At 38.6% G+C, this 18,679-nt stretch overlaps 1 long non-coding RNA gene across 3 annotated transcripts in view; it reads right to left on the minus strand.

Annotated features, from left to right (window-relative positions):
* Positions 1 to 18,679, minus strand: part of LOC135337602 (uncharacterized) — a 64,909-nt gene that overhangs the window by 45,996 nt on the left and 234 nt on the right. For all 3 annotated transcript variants that reach the window (XR_010395197.1, XR_010395198.1, XR_010395199.1), the window contains exons 2-3: positions 18,528 to 18,592; positions 17,423 to 17,578 (exon numbers count right to left, since the gene is read on the minus strand). This is a non-coding gene — a long non-coding RNA (uncharacterized LOC135337602). The remainder of the gene's footprint in view (positions 1 to 17,422; positions 17,579 to 18,527; positions 18,593 to 18,679) is intronic.

Consider the following 18,679-nt stretch of genomic DNA (forward strand, 5'->3'; position numbering starts at 1 on the left):
TTATGTTTGATTCTGTGCTTTGTACTGGCTCAGCATTTTTACCCTTATCCATTAAGACCTCAAATGGAAGAAACTGTGCGTCGATCCCATCGTTGCAGAGGGTAATTGTTTTCGGAAGTGACGATGTATTCGAACAGCCGCTCAAGTCGAATATTGTATATCATACACTAACAAAATTGTGTTTTGTTGTCACGCTTTTCGACTTTGCTGAGATCTGGAGGGACATTTTTTCGCTTGTTTGTATAAAAGCTAGCTATTAGTAACAAACCTGCCTAACCCTAAAGGTTCAAAGAAGATCGAAATTCGATTGATATAAAAACTCTGAGTAAATATGACATCAAGGCAATTACATAATTATTCAGGAATGTTCTTGATCTCATTGTATACCTAAATAAGCTGCATGCATGTAGGTTCGTCACTTTATGTGTTACTCAGAGCATCATCCTAAATACTATTTAGGACCATCTTGCATAATAATTAGTGTTCCCTTGGGAGTCAATCTCGTTGTGATACAATTATTTTTCAGTCTGTCTTCTATAGGTTGTTGGCAAACATCAAGAGTGAGACACGTCCGCATTGGAAATCGGTAATTTAGTTGCTGTTTACAGGGAGGAGACCCAGAGTCTGCATGAGCCTTGGATAGGTAGACTGGAAGGTGTTAACAACGTAATGGTGGATGTTGTTCGATTGTCGTAACTTGGGACGTGGATGTTCAGAGTGCCTAGCGTCTTAAGTGCATGAGCATGCATACAAATTAATGGCAAAGCTATTATAACTGCATGGGTGCCCGTCTATGATGTCATAGCTGAGCACAGATTCCATTGATTGTGACTGACACAAGCCACAAAAGAGTTCGTATTTTTGCCACTTTCGACAGCCTGGAAATGCTCACTCCCTGCTGCCAGTTTTTACCCGACACCCGAATGGCCATATAGCTGAAGTGGCAGAGAACTAAAGGTTGCATTAATGTTCAACCAACAGGAAGTCTACCCTTTGTGAAAACATTATTTTCCGTGTAAAAGTCGGCATTCCTGCATCTGTTTTGACAGGTTTCGGATATCGCTATTCTAATCGGGAGCGTCCCGTACAACCTGCCACCATGCCTAGACGACATTATTACATGACATTGTTATATAATTTATATATGCGGCAACCTCCGCTTATAAAAGAGTCGCGTCCAAAGGGTGAAATAATTCATGCAGGCGAAGTAACACTGAGGCTGCAATTTGCAAAGTTCTTGTGAAAAACTAATCCTTATAATTATTGCAGGTGAGACTTACTGACACTAAATCCTTGCTAGTGGAGATGGATTCGGAAACTCACAGTAATACCAGTACCTGCCTCCACGGCAAGGTCGAGGGGCCATGGAAACAAAAGTGTTGACGTAAGTATTGAAGTTCTATAGTGTTAATTGTTTGAACCTTCCATAATTTCCTCTGCAGATGGAAGAAGTGATGTTATCCTAACGATGGATGCCTAACAGTTACCTGTTATCTAAACTTTTCCCCATCGCTCCTATAATAATTATAAGCACCAAATTAATATAAGATTATGATAAATATTCAATCAGTAACAATCAATCAAGGAAAGTTAGTTATAAATCAGAAGAAGTACAGTTAGCATAGTTTTAGTTGAGGATTGTCTTGTTAATTCCATGTACCTACATTTTCTGTAATGTTCATGTTCTCAACGGAAGTTTATGGTATTAGGAATAATTTTGTATGTGCAGTAAATGTGAAGCTGCTGCTTTGTGAAGAAAAGAGATTAATTTGCTATTCTACGTAACATCAATGTGATGTATAAAATAGATGTTGCTAAGCATTCCATGTATCCTGTAAAATCCTGTGTCAGTTGGCTATACCATGTGTACCATAGATAGACACTCCATATACGTATATACTCAGTCGATTGTGAAGAAGAGTTTAATCCATGAATCCATGAATGAAACTAGACAGTCTTTAGAGGAGCAGCTGGATTGTTGGATTGATACTGGATTGATACTCCTGTAGTTTTAGAGGACATTTTAAAACAGCTAGTGGGAGTGACAAGTGAGCATAAAATTTAAGGAATTAAAGACATGCCTTAAAACACTAACTGAAAATGGCAACCTAGATATAGTCTTCTCGCGTAGTCTTCTTTGGCTTGTGGGGGTGGTGTTAATTATCAGGCATTATGCAAACTAATGGCGGATAAAGCGTGTCGTCTACTTAAATTCAAAGCATAATCTGCCAAAATAGTGTATATAAAAAAAAATTGTATCAGCATTGGAGTAGTTAGTGTAGGTCCATGGAGTTCGTCTGTACTAGCTATTAGGAATAGTGTAAGTAGTATAGCCATCTTGATCGAGATAGGAGTACTTCGAAGATGAGTAGTCATTTATGTTGACCACCTGTATACATGTGCACATGAGTGTTTATGCATACGCGTATGTGAACATGGGTGCATTGACAACCTTTGAAGTTTCTATGTGAATGGGGAAAATTCGCAAGCACTATATAAAGCAGTTCCCAATGCTGTTTTCATCTCAACAAAGCTTAAAACGTACGGTAAGTGATTTTTGTGTGGTTGCTTTGCTTACCAGTTTGTATAACTGTGATACAGAATGGCAACTCCTGAAGAAACACGTACGCGTACACCTCCGCGTCCAGCCCGGACCCCTGTTCTTACAGCAGTCACTCCTTCTCCAATTCCAAGGCCTGAACTCCCTCCTCCCAGTGATCATGCAGTGAGAGGTATTAAAGTACTTCCTCTCTCCATATCACTTTAACTGAGACTGAATCCTTTCCCAGTTGAGACAATTCTGATGAAGAATACAACGAAAGTGATGAAGACTACGTTCCTCCAGCTCTTGCTCCACAGCGTGGTAGAGGCAGGGGCCGTGCATGGTGCGGGTGGTGCAGGTGCGAGTATGATTGAATGAGTGAAGAAGAGTCCAGTTATTCCTATCTCTCACATCTGTTAAACTGTTTATCGTATGAGGACTTCCACACAACAAGTAGGGAAGGTGAGGTGGGAGTGCTCCTAGGCCACTTCTGGCTACTTGCAGTACAGTTGAGCATCAGGTGCCTAATGGGCAATTTAATTAGATTGTTATGAGTGCACTTGATAAAACCTGGCAGGAGGCAGAAGTGTCTATGTAAGTATATTAATAGTGTTGTTTGAACTTTGCATAATTTCCTCCATCTGTAGATATTCAATCCGTCAATGCAAAGACAATTACTATGAAAAGTATCTTTCTTCTGAAGGGGAGAGATGGCAGCATTGTTGCCAAAGGAACTTTGATTCAGGGTGAACGTAACACAATTCATGGAAAAACGTGTCGGAACGATTGTAAGGTAGAGGAAAAAAAACGTGACGAGATCAAATTAGAAAAACAGCTAAAAAAGATTGAAAGTATTCCTGCGTTTTGCGTCTTCAATCACTGTTGTGTCCACCTACCTTCGTGAGCTCGGACACGGGGAGCTAGCTGACAACCTCAGAGCTCACTCTAATCTGATTGGTTGTTTCTGTTTGAATGCGCAGACTTAGAAAGGTGTTCACATGGTACAAGGAAAATGTGTTAAAATTACGAGACTCTAATAATTATTGTGAATACGATATCACAGTGCTCCTTTAGCTGTTCACTAGGTTTATGCTTATGACTAACAGCTAGTGATCGACACATCAAGTCCTACAGCATCACGACGTGGCAGGGCACATTCCATTACAGTGTCCCAGTATTTGAGGAGATAACAGAAGATCCCGGTCTGTGCATGTATTAAAGTAAAGAGAGCATGCATGTCATTGCAAAGAAGCTACACAGCATATTGCTCAAAGAGCCATATGTACATCCCGAGTTTTTACTGATTGGAAGCAGAGAGTATAATTATATTCATTGATCACTGAATCTTCGTTGATCCTATATATATAGCTATTAATTGTTAGACGGATGGGTGAGGTGTTCTGCCACCGCCGTTGAGTCTTTCCAGGAAGCAACTACAATACGACCAGCTAAACAATCCCTTGGCAATTCATAATTATAATAGGTCGAGGGGCCATGGTGCTGTGCAAATTTGTACAACCGTGCAATTCCTTCTTGGTAGACGTGTGCATGCACAACAGTTACCGTAGATTACGAGTGTTAATATTCAGTATCTGAACATCAACAAGAAATCATTGGCGTTATCAGCACATTATTAGCAGGTGGTACTTCTCGAGAACTGCGATGTTCAGTATAATAAGTTTACGAAGAAGCTGGAAGTTATTGTAAAGCGATACACGAAAATTGATGTCTCGTCTCGTACGTTTCCAGTTGCTGATGTTGATAGCATTGGTGCAAAGTCGATAAGTCTGGAGGAATTGAGAAGTATGCAAGAGTTTGAGCGACTAAATGTTCGTGTGCCATAAATATAAAGAAGACTCAATAATTATGTAGGGAACAATAAATTTTAATTATAACAGCTACTAAATGCATCTTTTAGTTTTGAAAATATTAAATAATAAACAAGAAATTGTGATTGCTGATTCAACGAACAATTGTATCTAACACTTTGGGAAGATGACATTGACACCCTTGAACTAGATGGAAACAAAAGTGTTTACGTAAGTATTGAAGTTTTATAGTGTTGTTTGAACCTTCCATAATTTCCTCCGCAGATGGAAGAAGTGATGTTATCCTAACAATGGATGCTAACAGTTATCTGTTATCCCATCGCTCCTATATATATATACCAAATTAAATTATGACATTATAAAAGATAAATATAGTCAATATTTCAGTAACAGACAAAGTAATTATAAATCAGGAGGATTAGAAGGTGGAAACAAAAGTGTATATGTAAGTATTGAAGTTTTAAGAAGAAGTGATGTTGTCCTACAAATAACCAACGATGGATGCCTAACAGTTATCTAAAGTTTTCCCCATCGCTCCTATATATATATAAGCACCGAATTAAATATAAGACATTATAAAAGATAATAGAGTCAAATGCCCAGGTAACAGACAAAGTAATTATAAATCAGGAGAAGAAGTATAGTTAGCTTACTCTCGGCAGAAGTCTTACGATCACCGCATTACCGAGAATATGCATGGTGACACCGACTGATGATGACTAAACTGTATGGCAACATGGCAGACGGCGACCAAATTGGTTATAATAGATATAGATGGGTGCTATATATAGTGGGAAGGGCTCTCCCCCTCTGCGTATACTTAATCAGTGTTCATATCATTATAATAATTACCAACATGACATGATGACTATAAATTATGTGTCTTGCTATATAATTATATTTTCTGACAATACAATTATAAATTATAACTGCATGGGTGCCCGCCTATGATGTCATAGCTGAGCACAGATTCCACTTTCACACAAAAGAGTTCGTATTTTGGCCACTCACTTCGATAGCCTGAACATTTCCGTCGATCCCACTGAGATTCAATCCTGCTGAACAAGTCAGTTTTAACCGACACCCGAATGGCTATAGCCGAATGCTTGTCCCTGTGGCAGAGAACTAAACCAACAGGAAGGGGGAAAAGTCGACCCTCTGTGTAGAAGTCAGCAATCCTGGATATCGCCATTACAACCGAGAGCGTCCCATATGACCTATACCCTCATGCATCTGGTTTCGGATATCACTATTTCAATTGAGAGCGTCCCGTACGACCTACCCCAATGCCCAGACGACACTATTACATGACATTATAATTTATACATGCGGCAACCTCCACTTAAAAGAGTCGCGTCCAAAGGGTGAAGGAATTTATGCAGGCAAAGTAACACTGTGAGGCTGCAACTTACAAAGCTCTTGTACTGTGCTAGGATCAGGAAACTCAAAGCAATAGCATTTGAAATGGCTGCTGAATCCCAACCACCTTCCTTACAACCAATTTATTATCTGGACTTAATGAATTATCTGGAATTAAAGAATCCAAATGTGAAACTAATCCTTATAATTATTGTATGCTCGAAGGTTCCAAGAAGATCGAACCCTAAGAAGAGTAAATATGACATTGCTAGTAAAGTATTCAAACATTGCCCGAGAATGGTACGCACTGTACAGAGCCTGTCATAGATGATACAGGCAGTCATGGTCACCCCTTCCCATCCTCTGCAGGCTGACGAGACCGTGTGGTTTACGCCAGAATGGGAGAGATAATTCAGCTGTAATTAGAAAATTTTGATCTAAACAAAACTAAACTATTATGAACCTAATACTATTGCTAGTAGTTCTACGGTTAGACCTGCACTCAAGGCCAAAGTGGCCACTCCCAAGATGCTTCCAAGGGCTGGCAAGAAAGACCTACTTACTTGTGATCTGTGTGTTGGTACCATTGGAATCTCTGAAGATGTACTCAGGTGTGAAGGTCCTTGCAAGCAGCATATGCACAGGTATTGTGCTAGCTGGAGTAACCAGAAGTTTCTATCATGATCTCTCTACTAGCAGTACTCCTTTTACTTGCCATGTCTGCACTCAAAAGCTGCATAAAGCATCAACCGAATGTTATATGACACTGTGAATGAGCTGAAGGAACAAGTGGCTGAACTTAAGGTCCAGTTGTCGTCTGCCATGGCCAGAATCAGCACCGATTGTTCCTGTATTGACATAACCAACAGTCTCAAGAGTTTATAGATACTATAGTATAATCCCAGTGTGACTAGCTGGTCCAGCCAGATACTGCGCACTTAACTATATATATAGATATACTCCATTCATCCTTGTTGTCTTTTCTCTGGCCATATATACACATTTTATAATGCATCCATTTCTCCTTCTAAGTAATAGATCAGAAAAGCAGATTGGGGGTGGTTGGCACCGTGTCCCAACAGCCTGTGGCATGCGCATGTATTAAAGTGTATAATTCTGTCATTGCAAAGAAGTTACACAACATATTGCTCTGAGCAATAATTATGCATATCCATAACCGGGAATTTTTATATAGCTTCATGATTGGCTGCAGAGAGTATAATTATCTTTTCATTTATCATGAATCTTCATCAAATTCTTAATTGATCCAAATTCTCAACTGATCCTCTCACATGGCTGTTAATTGTTACTGATGGCTGGTCGAGGTGTTCTACCACCGCCGTTGTGTCTTCTCAGGAAGCAACTAGAATACGACCTGCTAAAATCACGAAGATAAGTACAATATTTGGCAATGCACAATTATAATGCTGATAGCAGACATGGTATATTCTTTCTGTCTAGACAAGAAGATGGTTGTGTCAGTGCTTCAAATTGTACTGTCTCCCCTGCTACATGCAGGCGGTGGGAAATATATATGTTACGGAAGTATATACCTAATTAGATAATAATTTTTAATTGCGAATATTGTGCCTCGATAGTTAATAATAATTATACCGTAAGATGAAGCACTTTATAGCAGCGTGTCTGAGCAGTAGCATGCAGGTACGAAATCTACTTTTCGCAATAATTATAGTGACCCGCTATTGAGAAAAGTATTCAAACATTGCCAGAGAATGGTAAGCATGCACTATTATTATAATTATTATCCTGGATGCCACATAGCTATGGAAGAGTATCAGAGGGAGATACGGAGGTTGAGATCGTGCAACGCAGTTCTCATGAGGCATATTAGAGAATGCCATGAAGTGATCGAGTGCCTGGGAGATTTATTGGCGATCATTTATCAAGTGATGGTAAGGACATAATTTGACATAAACTTTCACCTGTAGCGCATTATGAGCCTGTAAAATCCCAATAAAAATTGAGTTCTGCGCTTCAGTGTTTGCCAAAACATGTTGTCATGTAAAGTCATAGACATTATTTTTTGGACCAAATCACACCAGCTCCGAAAGATCCTGCTATATACTAACCATACATAACCAAGATGCATGTCTGAATCAACTCCATCAGAAACGACTCAAACATTACACATGCCTATCAGCAACACATGGGTATTTAGTGAGATAACGGAAGAGCCCAGGAAGTTTTTCGAAAAAATGTGGCAAATGGAAAGCCATTTATACTAGTCTTATAACACTACTTGAAAACACACAGCAGAGAGATAGCAATGATCTGCTTTATAACTATATATATTTCACACAAGAGTCGGTTGCACATGTGCATAATTTTAATTTTGGTTCTGTATTAGAAAATTTAATCATGCTCCTCAAGAACGAAAAAACATAAATCTATATAATATATATAGGTGTTGGCATTGTTTGAAGTGGTACAAGTCCATCAAGGGTGGGTGGGTTGTTCAGATTGCACGGTCCTCGAGGGGAGAGGTGTCCTGATCATACAGCACTAATCCATGTATTGTATGGCGTATGATATTCTGTAGTTAGAATACCTATACTACAACTTGTGGGCTGGGCTTTAGGCAAAAAATACAGCTCTGAAACCCTTAGGCGTAACAGAAATATCGAAGACCACTAACTAGTCTGACATGCTTCAATTATGACTGTTTCAATTATGACTATAGTTGCAAAGTTAAATATTTCTGCACTATTAATTAACATACAATTACGAATTGAAATGTCATTCCAGCTGTAATAAACATTAAGAACCTAGTTTGGGGCAGCCGGTACTGCATGGCCAGTATATATACGGAATAGCAAGTGGCCGCATTTCAGGGTGAGTTTTGTGCAGTAAAAAAATTAGCTAGCAACCTAAATGGCCAGTATATAATTATAAAAGTGGCCGTACTTAGTTAGAGAGCTGGAATAGCGAGAGTTTATACTGAGAATGATGCTCTATGCATAGATCATTCACCCCGTGCGTTGGTTGAGCTTCATTGTGCAAGAAAATCACAGCTGGAGCAAATCATATGATGAATGCCGGCTCTCACTGTCATGGTCAACGCTTGAGAATAGAAGAAATATATATCCTCTCCTGCTGCCAAACATAAAATATTCCACAAGATGGACTGCTTGCGTCACACCACCTGTCACTACTCTGCAAGCGCTAGGATAAACTGCTACAGATATACTCATACTATGCTAATATTTAATTTTTTTGGCTTTCATTATTTTAACCATCATCTTTAAATGATTATAACCCCTCTCATTTATAACTCCCTCTCATTTATAACTCTATAATAGCTAATAACTTTGGTTTTTGTGTTCAATGTTCAATGTAATTATAACGATGTTAATTTGCAAAAACTACAATGAGGTCACTGCACTTTTAAATTAGTCTCTCTTCCTCACACCTACAAAGTCACTTCTATTTTAACCGCTTACCAAAACTATGGAACAAGCTACCTCCTATTGACTTAACTCTATCATCAAAATGTATAAAACACCTCATATTTAAATTTCTCTGGTCTCATTTCATAAAAAACTTGACATCTGCCATCACCCGTCGACGCTGCACTCTTTTCAGCCTGAATTGTTCCTGCAGTACTAAATGCGGTGAGTTACTGTTACATATATCAGCACCTAGAGTCCATAATAAAATGTAAAAAGCTGTTTCCAGTGGAATGCTTTACCCTCAAACATTGTAAGCTGCACTACCTTGACCTCATTTAAGTCAGCACTTAGACGTCACCTCATGTAAAACAATTTATTTTATATTTCTGTGTTTTTATTTTTGTGCAACGGGGAGCACCTCGAGAGGCTGTAAAGCGTGACCCTTTCCCATCTGGATAAAATCTCATTGATTGATTGATTCTTCGATATTTACATGCATGCACCATGTAATAAAACCCTCTAGGCAGAATATTCGGAGATAGACCAGTACACTCAGGAGCCAACCACCAGTGAGGGGATAGATACCACCACCAGAGAAGGCCACTGATGAATATGGATGTTGTTGAAATGGCTGGGGATTATGATTCGCCAAAAAGCTGTTTCACCGCTAGGACTACCGTCACCATTAACTACGTTTAACCTTACATTTAGCCACTTCTTTACTAGTACAAGAATCCTTGACAATTTGAGTAGAACAAGTTTTGAGTTGCCAACGAATTAGAAAAAAAAAACCAACAAGATTTGGAAGATAAGGAACTCCTAGACCAATTAAGAGCAGGAATACGATGTAAGTGTAATGTTCTGTATGTACATGTATGACACTGTACTGTCTCGTACGAAGATGCTGAAATTAACTGAATATTGACGTTAATATTTACTATATTCCCACGTTAGTGTAGAGTTCATGAATGGAGTTTATGAACTCTCGACCAATGTGTCTGGTGCAGCACACAAATTTTGCATGCCTGGGGCTGTATATGTTATTTTCTGTGTATCGTACAGCTGTTGAATAATGATGTAGTGACGTAAGTGTGGTGCGATGATAGAACGTACAAGTTGTTAATAAAATACTCCATTGAATTTGCGTTGTAAGAACTAGCTGTCATTCCACTTAAAGATATACATGTGTGTTAAAAGTTTCTTATTATATTGTTATGTTTGCAGATCATGTGTATCGAAAGTTTTTGACCAAACCAGAATGTAAACTCGAGCTATATTCAGATAGAGAAAACAAGAAGTGGACGAGCGCTCTGAAGAAGCGCTCAGCGCTTTTATTTGTTACAAAAAAATTATTTTATTGACTGCGCAGACACTAGTAACCAGGCCTAGTTTTGCCTAACCGGACCATGACCATCTGAGCCCTTCTGTGAGCAACCTTAACCAACACTCTTCGACTCTTGACTGAGGTACGAACTTCAAATAAACCAAGACAGGGATATTGATCCCAGAAGGCTCCTGACAGATGGCTGAGTGTATTTATTTAGCTTGTTCATTATAATTATAGGTACGTGTATAGATTATTGCTATTGGAGGGCCTACCTGATAATTATAGCTTTAAAGTGTATTGTATGTTTGTACTCCTTGTAGGTCACCGACTTCTTCGGGTTCAGGATTATGAAGGCCCTTAATTATATTTTAAGCGAATACGGCTACAACCTCATTGTGGAACAAGTAACTGCAGAAAGTCCATACTCCCTAACTGCGGAAAGTCCATACTCCCTAACTGCAGAAAGTCCATTCTCCGTTCAGTATCAAATTGAGGCATATCCTGCGGGAATGAAAAAAACAAGTTCTCGAGTTTTAAAGTGCAAATTTTGTGGGTTCCCTGATTTTGTTTTGAGGTCAGGCCACAGGAGACGTATGGCTGACGTCCAGAGAATTCGAGCGGTTGGGGAGACCCAATCCAAGCCCGGTATACACAGTGTCCAGGATGCAATTGCCCAGGCCGGTATCTATGCCACTGGGGTGCTGACTGCCTCTGAGCCAGGTCACCCTCTGACGAAACTAGTAACCATTGAGAAATATTTTTGCGTTGCTGTTCGTAAATCGGTACAACGATCAAAATCGATCAAGCATGGCTTAAATTGATCATCAAAACATAATTATGTTTTCCAATCTCACGTCATTATGAGAAATATTCATCTGGCGCAATTTTCAGCTATGTTTGCAAGTAGTTCTTTCAAACATTTTTTTGCATCAATTCGTTTTAAAGGACCGTGCGGAAAATAACTATAAACATAGCATACGGGTTGAGGATCAACGTTTAACATTAATCTCCGCATTGAAAGAGCTTGGAATTCTACATTACTCATCAAATCCTTAATATTATTGACTTCAACTTGGCAATATAAAAGTTTGATAACCTCATGTTTGTTTGTCACAACTATGTGTGTAGCAGAAGATATTTGCTCATAATCACGTCCAAAAGCACTTAAATCTGTGGGGGATAATGTCATCATATGTTCCTTTGGCATAATTATAGTAGCTAGCTAGATCTGATTTCGTGCGTGCAGCTAAACCGCGCCGCATTAGATGTGCAATCAATATAATTATAACTGTACGCGACATTTCGCACTAAAATTACGAACCTCTCCTAAACAACACAAAGCTCTAACAATAACCCTTCAGTATGATCGGCTAGCGGCGATAATTTTCAACTTCTATACAAAAAATCCATGCAATTCAATCAACAATAAAGTGTGTGCCATGAAAAATATACACCCGTATAAATTAATTAACGCTGTGGGTACGCGAATAGCACACATTCGTGCGTTTTCTTATAGATGGGTAAAATTAGTGTTGCTGGCTATTTATATAATGGTATAATCAAATTATCTCTTCAACATCAGTTGTTAAAATTCTGTGAACAGATCTATCTCGCATGTGTATCTCGCATGTGTATAGAGTGTATGTATGGAAATTTGGTACGACCTTGTAGTGAAAGTATTTTATAGAAATTCAATCAAGTCAACCATGTATACGCACTCATTATAATAATTATCATTCTTATGCAGCTGTTGTGTCAAGAGTGGGGAGTGGTCTAGAGTTCATGAACTCTAACACGGACCTTATCACTTTTGTTTTTTGTTATCTTTCATTATCATAAATCATATATTATCATCATCATTCCGTTTCCAATCCCTTCCTTTTCTATCTATGCAATCTGCAATCACCAATCCACCATAAAGCCTATACATATACCCCCACGGTGGTGCTAGAGTCAGCTGAGAAAAGAATCTCAATTTAATTAACCCCCCCATTTCAGACTATAAGCCGTGTGATCTAAAAGCTGCTGTCCACTGTAAAGCTTCTAAAAGAGCTAAAAGAGAAATACATATTTATAATCCTGTGCAGATAGATCTTAGCCAAGAAGAAGTATAAGTGCTTAATAAAAGAGATTTAAAGCACAACAAGATCGAAAAGTTCGTCCCACCCAGAAACGAAGCCCAAAATTTCGCAACCAAAACACAAGGTACGTACAATACATGCGTATTATGATTGTATATAAGACCACATACTTAATTCTCTTTTATATAGCCACAACAAGTTGAGCTTGTGGAGGGGTATGGAGTATTCAAGTCAAGGAGGCAGTTGGACGAGGCTGTTGACCATGCAGAGCTGCAAATCTCCCACCCGATTAATGAGAAATTTATTGAATGTTTTTTCTCTCCGAGTATTCTGGCATCATCCTCCTTGTTACGGAACAAGAAATATTATAAAGCACTCACCTCCTCTACTGAGTGTCTCTTGATAATGAATAATTTTGCCCTCGTGCTTGTGCATGCTCTGCGTAGTTAAGGCCCGGGTCTGGCTGTAAATACCAAAATTTAACACTATGTTCATACTGCTGTATTATTTGCAATATACAGTGTATGCTGCATCAAAATGATCCAAAATGAAGCTCAATGTTTTCTTTTTCCAAAAAACTAATTAGCTTAATTCAATTATGCTAATTAGCCCCAAAAATGGTGATGACGTCATGCCAAGAAGAACTACAAATGCGGCCATAAAGATAAGATCAAGCTTCAAAAACAAGGCTAGATGAACTTATCATTGCTAGGTACTAATATCCGGCGGGGGAAGAGTAGGAGTTACTGTATTCTTGAGATACACAGCATAGCCTACCTCTAGAGTGGCTGTCAGAGCTAAAGAAGCCAGTATAGCTAAGGCAGTTTTGCTCATATTGACTTCCCCCGCTGGAAATATAATCATGACAACCTACTCTATCTTTTGAGGGCCTAAACAACTAGTCTTACCTTGTGCAAGTCCACCGCATTTGTTGCTAAAGATTCTGTACAATAGTTCCAGCAGCTAGCTAAGCAAGTACCTTGACTTCTTCTTGACACTTGACATCAATTGCAATGAATAACATTAATAATGGTTATGAATCTCATTAACACTACATAATCTACATCATCTACATTAAATGTTGGTAATGAATAAAATTAATCTTATCAGTGCCTGACCCAGGCCTTAACTACACAGAGTGTGTTTTAACGTACAATAACAACTTATTCCAATCAAGAATTCCTCCGATCAATTATTGTAAGATCTGTAATAACTTTTGACGCTATGGCATATAACTATTTGAAAGAAAAAAACGATTACAGATAACATTTCATTTGCGTCATGAAACATCCTTAACTAATCAAAACAACCCCACGCTCCGACCTACACACACAGGGCAATACATCCACTAAATAATGAACCTACTATGTACAGTACATTACACACGTGTGTAACTATTAGAACTATTATCAGCCCTAGCTCTCACTTGGCAAAAACCCACGATAATGTGACCCATGGCCTGAAAGTCGAATGTTTCATCGCAGTTGAAGACAAGTACAAAGCGTCCTAGATAATTTTGCATATTATACGTATCTCAACAGCACAAAATAACCTAGAAAAGAAAATATGGACACCTTATTGTAGGTGCTGGTCTAACATAATATACATAATCGTATAAAAATAAATGTTTTCGCAACAGTTTATGGACAGGAAAAGGCTCAAAACCAGGGGCTAGCAGTATCCATGGCAAAGTATCAACATACTGGAGGGCCAGATATAACCAGATCCTTCTTTTTCATTCCATAGAGAGAGACTTCAATTTGATGGCATATTTGTTACGAACAGCTTGGCTAGATTTTTTCTTCAGCGTGACTAGCTTCTCTACCTTGGCCTACTCATAGTTAGAAGAGGAATGCCTACGAACTGTCTGCCATGCCTGCACATAATTATAACCTTCGTTTCTCCAGTTTCTAACGTTTATCTCTGGCTCTTGTTGAATAGTAGAAATCTGCCCACATATTTTTTTTCTTTCATTTTCTGCTTAAATTAAATCCCAGGGGGGCAAAATACGCAACCCTGACAGATACTGAACGCAGTTTGTGCATAATAATTGTACATACAAACATATATTATATATCATAATTATATTGTAGAAAGAAGTTGGTGATGCTAAGTAATGGTGATGCTAAGTAATGAAGTATGTTTTCCGTCTTTTCTGTACAAGACGTAACTATATTATAATAATATAGGAAGCTGATGAACCTTTTCTCAAGAATTTACTTGGATTCCAAATAATACTGGGTGAAGGTCTAATTGGCCCTGTCTATCCAAGGCCGCACTCCGCATTGAATCTCTTCTGATTATCAGTGTACCTACTACTTCCCATCCCAGTGCATCCGGCCAGAAATTTGAGAAAAAAAGAAATTATTCAGTAAGTGCTCATCACGTACTGCATGCACGTTACCGTACTTACAAGCCAATTAATCACCCACACTACGTTGAATTCCCCTCCCCCACAGAATGGCCGAACCCGTTAGTACAAATATTTGTTCCTTTAATTAGAGCCAATCAATTATCGGAGGAAATATCTCCTACACAAGAGCTGGAAAACAGAAATGGTCCCTCAGACAATGGCCAAGGGCAACAACTTTCTGGAAAAGGATCCAGTGCAAACCTTCTTGTCTATAATCAACTGTCTACTATAATAATGTATAATTATTGCTTGGGTAACACCTTGGCTACAAGTGGCAGTTTCAATTGACCTCTTGCTTTTTTGAGATGTACGGCAATCCTGGGATTGCTTAATATCGAAATAAAGTCTGCAATGGATTTGTTGAAGGGGTGCTATAGGGTAGAACAGATCACAGACAAGGTAATACCCACTGTTACAGCAGTTTGTGTCGACATTTTCAGTTGTAATAGTATCCATTGAAAACCAATTATAAATCTAGAATGCGCCCTCATGCAGGGAATACATAGAACTGCCCTCGGGTAAACAAATTCAATGGCTGCCTTGTAACGGCTATACAAAAAAAATTTCAGATAATAAGTTAGAGGAGATATTGAAGTTACTTCTTATGAAAGAAAACCAAAATCCTAAAATATTTTACTTTGTAGTGTACTGAACATTATTAGTTTGCTCCATAAGGGTTGTTTTCCTAGGCCCTGTCACATATAGTGATGGTTTTGCAAGGCCCTGAAATCACTTGGAAACTTTCTAAACAGTGTCTAAACATTTAGGATCATGGCAGTGGTGAGTGAGTATATAATTAGATCTATCTAAATTAGATTAGAAAATTATGTAGCAAAGAAAATCATGTAGCAAAAATGTTGATAAGAACAGAACTAGACAGGTGAGGTTAAGCGATCTAGCTACGTACGTACCTAGCTAAGTACATAGATTTGAAAATGAGGATTTCTATACATCTATTCCTGGCATTAGCTATAGCAGTGGCTACTATAGTTTGTGTTACTACATTTGGTAACACTAGAGCTACATCGGTATTAAACAATCAAGAGAACACTATTGATCAAGTTTATCTTCACTCGAGTCTCACAACTACAACAACGCCTAATGTTCTCCAGATACAACCTCTCGTAAGATTATCACTTGAGGAGAGCATTTCTGAAGACATTGCATTTCAGTGCTCCATGTCTTTATTCAGTTATATAAGGCGCTGAAAAATGAGAAACAACTTCAACTAAGCTTTACATCATCTGATTCTGAGGCTGATATAGACGAACCACAACAAACACAACAAAAAGCGAGGGAATACATAGAACTGCCCTCGGGTAAACAAATCTATACACACGTATAAAAAAATACTTTATTTTCTGTCGTTTTAGTTCCATTATATACACAGCAGGCCCACTTAGGAAACAATCATGCAGGAGAAGCACTATGCAGGTAGAATCTTGAACCAGGCCGTGTTAGAAAAGTATATATGACATTTAAAGCTCTTTTAAGCACACTGATCAATCTTACCACTTTGAGTCTCAGAATTGGTCTGTTCGCATGCAGTGTCAGTTGTTGGGGCAAGTATTAATTTCTAATTGCGGGTCGCGGGTACTCGGATGCTTATTATTATAGCATAACTACATCTGTCTCTACACACTTGCCTCCCAATAGCATGCAAGACAACTATCACAGCCAATGCTTTCACTTGTAGATAAATCAGTGAGGACCTTTTTGCAACAGTGTGAATGAAAGTGTACCATGCTACTGCTATTGACTCATAACGTCCTCGAAGGTTTACTGCCAATGGGTCTTAGTCGGTTGCACATGCGCATAATTTTAATTTTGGTTCTGTATTAGAAAATTGATAAGTAATTGACCCCCCCCCCCCAACCACATACGTGCTTAATGTTAAACTATCTCAAAACCTAATCGCAGTCACGTTAGCCCTGACCTCTAGTGCGACAGAGTCCGTGGGGCACATGACACCAGCATAGATTGCCAAAAATTATTTGCGTTGATATCCCTTTAACATTAAATTTAATGTTATAATAATATCCGTACATCGGATATGACACTCTAGTGACCGTAGTTAATGTGATACACTGTACATGAGAGGTTTTATAATTATGCAGTGGGGTGGGTGAATTTCCCTTGCTAGCTGACATGGAAGGGAAAATAATGAGCCAACAGTTTTTTAATTAACCTTCTCCTCCAAACACTTTAGCGTCCCCCCTTTACTTATATTTCAAAAGCTAGATGGCATCAATGTTTTCATTCTGAAAAGCTAAACAAAAACAATCTCCCAAGAGGACCCTCTTATAATTATAATGCTTAATTCATATTTCCTCCAAACAATCAATTCTATAGACAGTATACACTTTGCCCACTTATTTTATGTGTATATTCCTAATTTATGTATATTCCTAATTTAACATAATTATAATTATGTATGGGCAAAGTGTAATACCTGTTTCACCTTATAATTATCACAGTGCTCAGGCAATGGTAAAGAGATGGACACACCAGACTTGAGTTTCATTCATGATTTTCTGTCACAGATCTTGATCCTTTGATATCGTAGAAAGGGACTTGCAAGCGGCAGTATTATTATCCATCAGTCTGCAGATGTGCACTGGGAATAATTACACACTATTCAAAGTGATAAGGACAGTGTTCAATGTGTTAACAAAGCAGCTATTGTGTGGTGCACTAATTGCCCAACAGCAAAACCACAATAGATAATAATTTCTAAAGCCTAAAACTTCCAAGCAAGAGTACTCTCTCTTGCACGTGTGTATAGAACAACCTCTCAACAAATCAAAGGCAACAACTGTATACAGTGTAATGGCCAAAACATCACTCCCCAAGAGGGGTTCCACTGTCACTGTCTATGTAACATGTAGAAAGCAAACTGAACTGATGAACTAATAAACGTGTTCAGGAGCAGACTCTCCTCTATAGGCATGGGCTTGCCCTCTCCCTCTAAAAAATTACATGTACAGTCAGTCAAATCGTTGCAAGCATTCTTGTTACAGTATTTCATCCAGATAGTTACATGTACATACAATAAGCTTTTCAACACTCGTATCTATTTCAGTTTGGCCCCAAGAGCATTTTACATTGTACATGTAAGGCTATAGAGCAAGGCCACTATACAGCCATGCAATCTAATTAACTGTATAGGAGTATAGACAGTCTCTGCACAAAACCCACAAGTGTGTGACCTGTGGCAATAACAGTTACTACAGGGTAAACCACAGACATAAGACACTACCTACTTATCACAACTCCAAATAGGTTATAACAAGATTGCATCCCAATCAGTTACTGACAGTTAGTACTGTAGAGTTAAAATGGGGGAAATCGCTAGAAAAGAGGACTTGCAAGCCTCAGTCTGTACCACAACTGAATGCTGCTTTATAGGCTGAATGTCTAGAGATTCTAATGTCTACTTAGCTTGCAGCATCACAAAACAAGCAAGCTGGTCCGACTTCTACTACTGGAATACACTCCAAGTAACGAGTTATTTATTCACATGTAAAAAAACCTGCCCGACTCAGCAATATTAATTATATGCTCACGTGATGTGATGTTGTGGGGAGGGGCCTGCTTGGGGTAACTGGAGTCTTGTGTACACTCTTAGCAGCTGGGAGAAAAAAAGTGGGAGGATATATAGTCACTTAAATTAATCATAAGGATGTTCCCTCACTTGAGAGCTTGTGCTTCCAACATT

The sequence above is a fragment of the Halichondria panicea genome, chromosome 1 (assembly GCF_963675165.1).
Source record: "Halichondria panicea chromosome 1, odHalPani1.1, whole genome shotgun sequence".
NCBI classification, from domain to species: Eukaryota; Metazoa; Porifera; class Demospongiae; order Suberitida; family Halichondriidae; genus Halichondria; species Halichondria panicea.